The sequence below is a fragment of the Hemicordylus capensis genome, chromosome 2, assembly GCF_027244095.1.
Source record: "Hemicordylus capensis ecotype Gifberg chromosome 2, rHemCap1.1.pri, whole genome shotgun sequence".
Taxonomy (NCBI): Eukaryota; Metazoa; Chordata; class Lepidosauria; order Squamata; family Cordylidae; genus Hemicordylus; species Hemicordylus capensis.
In genome coordinates this window covers 6,318,093-6,326,338 of record NC_069658.1, presented here as the reverse complement: position 1 = coordinate 6,326,338, position 8,246 = coordinate 6,318,093, and the positions used below count along the sequence as shown (strand labels likewise).

Below are 8,246 nucleotides of genomic sequence, written 5' to 3'. Positions count from 1 at the left end.
CTCCTGGTGGAACCTGGAGGCTCAATGTGCAATCTCCCTCTTGTTACAAAGAATTGCATAGGTTCATTCCTTTTGGGAAAAAGTCGTTCCTCCCTTCCCGAGGTAAACCTCTAGTGTTAGCAGAGAAGAAGCAGCACATTGCTTTCATGCCTTTGTGTAAGGTGCTGGAGGGGGTGCGGAATGGGCACTGGGGCAGCAGCACTCAGGCTTCTGACCTGACATCTACACCTTGGAGGCAGCTCACAGGGAGCAGGGCTGTGGTGGACCTGAGCCATTGTGCTCCACAGCGCCTCCTCCCCTCTCGATACTGACAGGAAGGGGAATTGCAGCAAGCAAGTCCAGGAAGATTCAGGTGATCCAGGGAGCCAAGAAGAAGCCCCTCCCCAACCAAGCTTGGCTCCTCAGTGAGATCAGGGCACCACTAGGCTCAGACCTTGGGATGCAGCATGATCATCTAGTACAGGGATTCTCAACCTTGGTCCCCAGATGTTGTTGGACTTCAACTCCCATAATCCCCAACCAAAGGCCATTGGGGCTGGGGATTATGGGAGCTGAAGTCCAACAACAGGTAAACTAAAAAGGTCTTCACCTCCTGCAAATCCTTCTTCTGACCAGTAGTTCTGGATCAAGAATAGTACGGAAACCAATATCTGTTTACGTGTAGTGTCATGGAAATCATGGTGCCCTGCAACCCATAGATCTGGTTTTGGATGCACAAGCAGCATCCCTATTCTGCAAACCATTTTTTTTTTGGGGGGGGGGTTGTTAATTTTAATAAATATAAAGTGTGGTTTCTTAAAAGAGCAGTTTGGGAGGAAAAACACTGAGATGGTAAGAGAGATTCCGATATCAGCTCTGTAATGACAGCCCTCTAAAATCTCTCCTCTTCCTTTTTCTTTTTCCCAAACAGTCTTTCGGGGGGAGCAATTTTGTAGCTCATTACCAGACCCTTTGGGCTAGCCTGTCCTCCCCAGAGCCAGCTGATTTACTTAATCAGTGCTGAACATGATTATTTATTTATCTGCTTGCTGGAGTTACATAATTTCCTGGATATTTTTGTAGTGCTAACTAGCAAGCAGGAGAAGGAGGGGGTTGGGGGGCACACACATTCATTCTCTCGCTCTCTCTTTTTGGGCTTTTACCCCTCTGGAAATCAGCTTGCATTCTGACGGCTGCTTAACAGGATTTGATTAAAAAGAACAACAAGCAGTAAACTAATTACAACGGAAATGCAGCTCAGCAAAACTTTTAAGGGGGGAAAAACCCACTATGTATTATATTGTTTTAAGGTTCAGTTAATATACCTTCATTTATCATCTTTATAGGAGATATGCAGGGTGATGATGAATAATCCCTGGCTTCCAATCAGGAAATGTAAATTATCCTGTCTTTAAAAAAAATGAATAATGAATACTAGCAAATTTGAAGCTAAAATATATAAGCGAGTTGCAGGCATTGATGCAGTGCCAGACCAGCTGACTAGTTTGGAAAACTGATGACACCTTCTAAGAGTGACCACGTGCCAGGGAATGAGATCTATTTCCCTTTGTCCCCATAAGACCTGAAGATCCTGTGGGGAGAGCTGGTCAAGCAACTACTGAACTCTTTCTTGAGTGTGTCTGTCTGATGTTCCTAGATCTCAGGCACTTTCGTTTCCTCCTTTGATGGACCCAAAACAATAGCTCCTCAGTCCAAATCTGGTTTGTATATTCCTGCAAATGTTGTGTGAAAACTGAATTCCAATCAGATTTTCTCATCATCCCTAGAGGTCAAAGAATCACTTCCAAATATGTATATAGTAGAGTCACTAGGGACATTTCACCCAAAGTGATATAGTAGTGAATTGTGGTTTTCCTCAGAAGAATCGCAAGAGACATTCCTTTTTTAAGCCTACAAAATGTAGAGTTCTCTTTGTGGATCAGCTAGACTTTCCTTAAAGCAAATTCAAAACAAATGTAGAGGTTTATCCAACACAATCTGGAAATTTTGCATTATTTTGGACTGGTAAATTTCAGGATAATATCTGAGCTTATGCACTGTACTCTCCAGTTTGATTTTGCTAGTGACAACACAGGCCAATCTCATTTTAATAGTTTTAAAAATACTTTTTAAATTGAATTTTAATGAAGTTACAAATTTAAACTTAAACTGGAATATTACAAAGAGAGTTAACTGTTCCCCACTAATTGTATAATAATTATACTAATTGTATAAGCCACTATATGAAATCAGGTAATGGTACCTAGTATTTCTGGCATCAGCTATTTTAAAAATGAATAGAATGTCCCCAGATCATTCAGAGGCAAAAGCAAGAAACCAAGAGTTTTAGCATGCCACATGATTCTCCATATCTGTGTACTGTACGCAGATTTTGCTTAATGTTTTTGCTTTGCACATTTAGCGGCTCCTCCATTGTAAAACTATATCCCAACTGAATGGGGAAGGGTGGGGGAGATTCATAGTGTGGTAAGTTTCATTGGTCTTTTGGAAACTCCTCATCTGGTACACTGGACTGCTATTCAGCACCACACAGATCAAATTTTTCCTGGTGTGGCCAACAACCATGATAGGTGCTTTTTATGCAACAGCTGCAACCCTCTGAATACTTAAAAAAAAAAAAAATAGACCCACTATGGACTCTTGAAATAGCCAGCAGGAATTACCACAACAGGAAATTCATTTTGCAACCCATCAGACAATGGAGTGATGATTATTGCCCATTTTTACCATGAACACTCGTGACTAAAGCAAATGCTGAAATGGGCTATTGGGCCTATTACCCAAAGAGAGATTTTCTTTCATAAGATGAATTTCTAGGACAGTATCCTTCTATGTATTTATTCTTTTGTCGTGTGCACAGGCAGTGTTGGCATGCAACCACTTTGCCTTTTATTGATTTATTTCACTATATTTATATATCTCACCTTTCTGTAGGTTACATTCAAAGCAGCTAACCCAGTTCAAGCAATCCATCAAAGTACACTGAAATAATACATCACAATAGGCTATAAAATAAAGCACAGAAAACACTATTGGTATGGTTTAGCTGGACATCGGAATGAAAACAAAGGAGGAGGAACCTGCCAGCTTTCATGAAGAAGGGAAAGCTTCTCCTAGGGGCCGCCGCAGAGAAGGCCCTGTCCTTCGTGAGAGCTTGTCAGGGCTCAGGGGCATTGCATGGTTGGAATGGAATGGACCATGGGACAAAGAGTGAAAATGGGCCCTTTCCCCCAACATTCACACCCCCCACCTTCTTTAGAGAGGCACAAGGGGGAGAATGAAAAGGAGGCTGTCACTCAGCTGGTGGGCCTTGCCTCCCTTAGGGGCCCAGGGTCATTTGTGTCTCCCCCCCTCCCCACACACACCCCTGCTCAATTATAACTACGCCTGTGCACCTTGCCATATCTCCGACGATGATGGGGCTCAACAGAAGTGCCTCCATGCTGATTTTAACACCCAAGCATTTTTTTTTTAACAGTAAAATAAGTGGTTCTTCAAGTTTCCTAGACCTGGATTGCTAAGGGCTTTACAGATCAACAACAGCACTGTGAATACTTGACCAACGAAGATGGAATAGGATTGAGTTTAAATGCGGATCTGCTTACAGGACTTCAATGTTATTTGGTACCCCCAAGCAATATTACAAGATGTACTGATAACATTGCACAGAACAGACCTATCACACTGTAATCCGTTTGGGTGATTCCTCCATCTCCTCCATATCCTAATGAGAGATATTATGCAGCACAGCTTATATCGGTGAAACAGCACCTGCCCCGCACCAACCTTTTAAAGTAAATTCAAGGGCATCCATAGTTGTAAGGTTGGGGGAAAACATTTATAAGGATGCAGGCAAACAATTTACTTAGGGATGAATGGAGGTTGCAGAGTACCAGTGCTTAGTGGATTACATTCCAGGCAGCCGACCAGCCTCGGTTGACTTTAAATGCTGTTTAGCACCACAATGCTTCGGAGCGCCCGCCAAGCAGAATCCTTGCTGATTATGACTTCCATTATGCACTGAAGTAACTGCCTGTAAACTTGTTCAGTTATTTTCCTCTTTTTACTGGCCTGTAAAAGCATAAAATATAAATACATAAATAAATATTTATAATGCATGGATAGGAGTGCTAAATGCATGCTTAAAGCTACTACAAGGGGGGGAAGTGGAAATCAATCATACGCAGGCTCATCACCTGGCTGGACTTGTTATGAACCATCAGTGTGATTGCTGCAAAAAAAGCCGTGCAGGTTTATTGAGGTAAGTTCATGTCAGAGAGGAGCAATAGGCAGCCATCAAGTGGAAGGTGGGAGCTGGGAAACAGAAGCTGGGGTCAAACCAGGAGCAAGAGCCAACAGAAGCTATTGCCACCCCCAATCCCAGCCTGAACAGGAAGCCTTTATAGCCCTTCATGTGGAGCTGACGTTGGTGGGTGGAGCCTTTCCAGTATCTTGGAGCCCTTTACTACCTAGGCCAGGAGCCTCAATTGTGGCCGTGCTGGAGATGTGGGCATACAGCTCCCATCCTGGCCACTCTGATTGGGGATGATGGATGTTCTGGTCCCACAACTGCTGGAGGGCTGCAGTTTGAGACCCTTGGCCTAGGGAGATGCTCATCATTTCGGGCAGCTGAACACATGTGGGCTCCAGGTGCAAGCTCCAGCAGCTCCTGTCCTATGTATGTGCTTCCATGCACCTCTGCAACTCAGACAGTTGCAGGTCAAGGCCAAACAGACCCTGTGGAAACTGCTGTTGCCCAGATAAAGTTGCACCCTGTCCTGGAATTTCCTATAGGGCTGCCAGATCAGGGGGAGCCAGTGGGCAGGCTGAATGGATGGAGTCACCCTTGAACTTAAAGGCACATCCAACCCTCAATCTCCAGTCCTGGTACCTCATTGCATGGGGCAGTGCTGCAAAAGTCACAGGACTTGGTCTGAAGGCAAATGATGGACCAACCTTGCTGAAGCTGAGCAGGTCTCTGTGTGTTCAGTGCCTGGATGAGAGACTATCTGGGAACCGCAGGCAGGCTGTCTTGCATTCTGTGTGGGGAGAAAGGTGATATAGACACAGAAAAGCTGGCTATAAATATCAATGTAATAAACATAACAATAGATAGGCAGATTCAAAGGTTAGTGCTTCTAGCCCTGGGGGTCCTTTTCTGAGAAGCTCCCCGACTCCTCAGACCTGTGTGTTCATTCCACTGTGTGACCCAGGCATTTCCTAGGTCCTTCTTCCAAGTTCCTTCTAGAAGTGAGCTGGTGGGATAGGACAAAGGAGAGAGAGAGAGAGAAGGGCAGGCATAAGAGGACTATTTGCATCACATAGGATTTAGGGATGGCATGAAACGTTGAGTTTCATCATTGCTGAAAAGTAAATCTGTTCTCCAGAACCTGCCTGAACATACATACCCTGTATAAGTCCTATGCTGCCCATATAGTTTTGCACTTGAACACAACCCAGCTATACTGTTTGTATTTTGTTTGCATTCTGTTCGACAAATTTAACTAATCTCCGTATAAAAAGTGCAAATTTTAATACAAAATCAAAAATCAAAACTTGACAAATGTAAGTTTTGTAAGGTCTCTCCCCGTCCCCTGGCTATTAGGGGGCTTTAGGGGTGAGGGGTGGCCAAGGAAAGATCCAGTTTTCGGGGTGCGAGAACTACAGGTTGATGGCTCACATAACTGAATGATCCTGCATTTTTTTTAAAAAAAACTGCATATAGGAAAATGCATAAAGAACCCTTTCCCCCAATCCCTGAAATCTAGTTTTATAACTAAGTTTTTTAAATAATTAAAGATTATTTAGTCAAGTTCTCAATGCTGTCTAAAGCGGGACAGCCCAGACACGGGTTAACCACCCTAGTGAGAACAAGGCTTCCGTCTCAAATCAGGACATCGATGAGGCTGAGACTGGCTTAATGTTTTATGATCAAACAGCACCATGTCCCCTTAGACCTGTGGCGGCACCAGAAAAAACACTGATGAGGGCAAAATGCATTTTTTAAGAGTTCTGGAACAAAAAGGAGGGGGCGATGGGGGCAAGTCACTTTTCGGCGGCGGGGGGGGGGGGAGATTTTCCACCTCTGCCATCCCTCTGGAGTTGTCCTTGCCTTAGATGACCCTCTGGGTCTCAATGTTTTTATTTTTAAAAAGATGTTTTTACAGTTATGCTTCTTTCACCTCTCCCTCTGCTGGCCACAGCTGATATAAGCTTGTTCACAGCAATTGGGACCTTTTGTTCAGAAGTATCCGTGCTAGCGTTTTCGGTGCAGAATGTGTGATTCAGTTGAGCGGAGCATTGACATTAGCATTTAAAATTTGCCGAGTTATTTAGAAGTTCTGCCATAAAGAATTCCCAGTATTGCCTTCACTAACAGCTTCAAATTCCCATCACGCTCCATGCTCAACTAAACTCTAGGCCAATGCTGCCATTTTTTTTCTCTTGATGGGGGCCTGTTAATAAATACTGGGCTAGACAGTCTAACTCAAAGTAAGACAGCTTCGTGGAGTTCATCACTGGTGGGGCACGTGGGGTGCATATAAAATGTTCCAGGTGCAGGGTTACAAAAGCTCTTTGTTCACAGGACTCAAGCAGACGATGGGACAGTGGCCGGGGGTGTATTATTTGGGCTGCCCAAAGGTCTCTTGATGGGACCACAGCTCCCCACCCCCACCCTGTTCTTTATTATTGGAAACCATTAGCACAGCCCTAGTGCATCCACAAAGGGAGCTGTTACATACCATGTCGGCATACAGACGGCTTGCACACACACAGGATCTGTGCAGAAAACACACTCAGTGTGTGTAGGGCAGAGCCACAGACTGTGAGCTTGCTTGTTTATCAGAATGCATAATTATACATGGATATCCCACTCCTCCTCTGAGGAGCCCAGTTTCTCCTCACAACAACCCAGTGAAGAAGGTAATTTAGCAGAAGTTATTTCACACACTCACAGCTGCAGGCCTAAGATTATGGAAAGTGAAACTCCAGGTTTTTTTAGAATAGGAAGAAAAGTTTTATGACTATGCAGTTATTTTAGTTTTACATTCATACCCCATTCTTCCTCCAAGGAGCCCAGAGTTGTTTATCCTCACATGGTGGTTTATCTTCTCAACAACCCTGTGAAGTAGGTTAGGCTGAGAGACAAGTGATTGGCCCAGAGTCACCCAGAGAGTTTCATGGCTGAATGGGGATTTTGAACTCAAGCCTCCCCAGGTCTAGTCTAACTTTCTAACCACTACACCACATACATGGGTTGCAGGTTTAAAAAAAACTAATTAATTATTATTATTACATTTATATCCCGCTCTTCCTCCAAGGAGCCCAGAGTGGTGTACTACATACTTACGTTTCTCCTCACAACAACCCTGTGAAGTAGGTTTGGCTGAGAGAGGAGTGACTGGCCCAGAGTCACCCAGCTAGTTTCATGGCTGAATGGGGATTTGAACTCGGGTCTCCCCAGTAATAATCCAGCACTCTAACCACTACACCACGCTGGCTCCTCCTTATATCTTCCTTATATCTCACCCCTCCAGTGCAGTGCTGCTCTGAGCAGTCCACAACATGCAGGAAGATATATTGTCTGAAGGGAGCTTTCATCATCCACTGGTGTCTGCAGATCAAGTGGCTGCAGAGGCAAAATCAGTGAGGAACATAGGAAACTGCCATATACTGAGTCAGACCATTGGACTATCTAGCTCAGTATTGTCTGCACAGACTGGCAGCAACTTCTCCAAGGTTGCAGGCAGCAGGAGTCTCTCTCAGCCCTATCTTGGAGATGCTGCCAGGGAGGGAACTTGAAACCTAGATGCTCTTTCCAGAGCGGTTCCATACCCTAAAGGGAATATCTTACAGTGCTCACACTTCTAGTCTCCCATTCATATGCTACCAGGGCAGACCCTGCTTAGCTAAGGGGACAAGTCATGCTTGCTCCCACAAGACCAGCTCTCCTCTCCTGATGCTGATGGCATCAGGAGATGCCATCAGATAGCAGCTCTGATGCAGGCTCATGCCAGGGGTATGTTTGTGTCCTTTGGATCAGGCTGGCCCACGCTTGTCCTCCAAACACTCCACCGCTTCTAACCAGCGCATGAGCATCCCGGGGCCCTTCTGTGGCTGTCGGTGGCCTTCTCCCAGCAGCTGCTCATCACGCCTTGTGCGCCAGCGAAGGAATCATGCCGTAAGTGAGAAATAATCTGGGTGCATCTCCCATTAGCGCAGGAGAAACAAATGTTTATGACATT

The 8,246-nt window shown here is 44.8% G+C and overlaps 1 long non-coding RNA gene across 2 annotated transcripts in view; it reads right to left on the bottom strand.

Annotated features, from left to right (window-relative positions):
• Positions 1 to 2,866: 2,866 nt before the first annotated feature.
• The window catches only part of LOC128346409 (uncharacterized), a 28,350-nt gene continuing 22,970 nt past the window's right edge, over positions 2,867 to 8,246 (bottom strand). For both annotated transcript variants that reach the window (XR_008316946.1, XR_008316945.1), the window contains exons 3-4: positions 4,957 to 5,039; positions 2,867 to 4,071 (exon numbers count right to left, since the gene is read on the bottom strand). This is a non-coding gene — a long non-coding RNA (uncharacterized LOC128346409). The remainder of the gene's footprint in view (positions 4,072 to 4,956; positions 5,040 to 8,246) is intronic.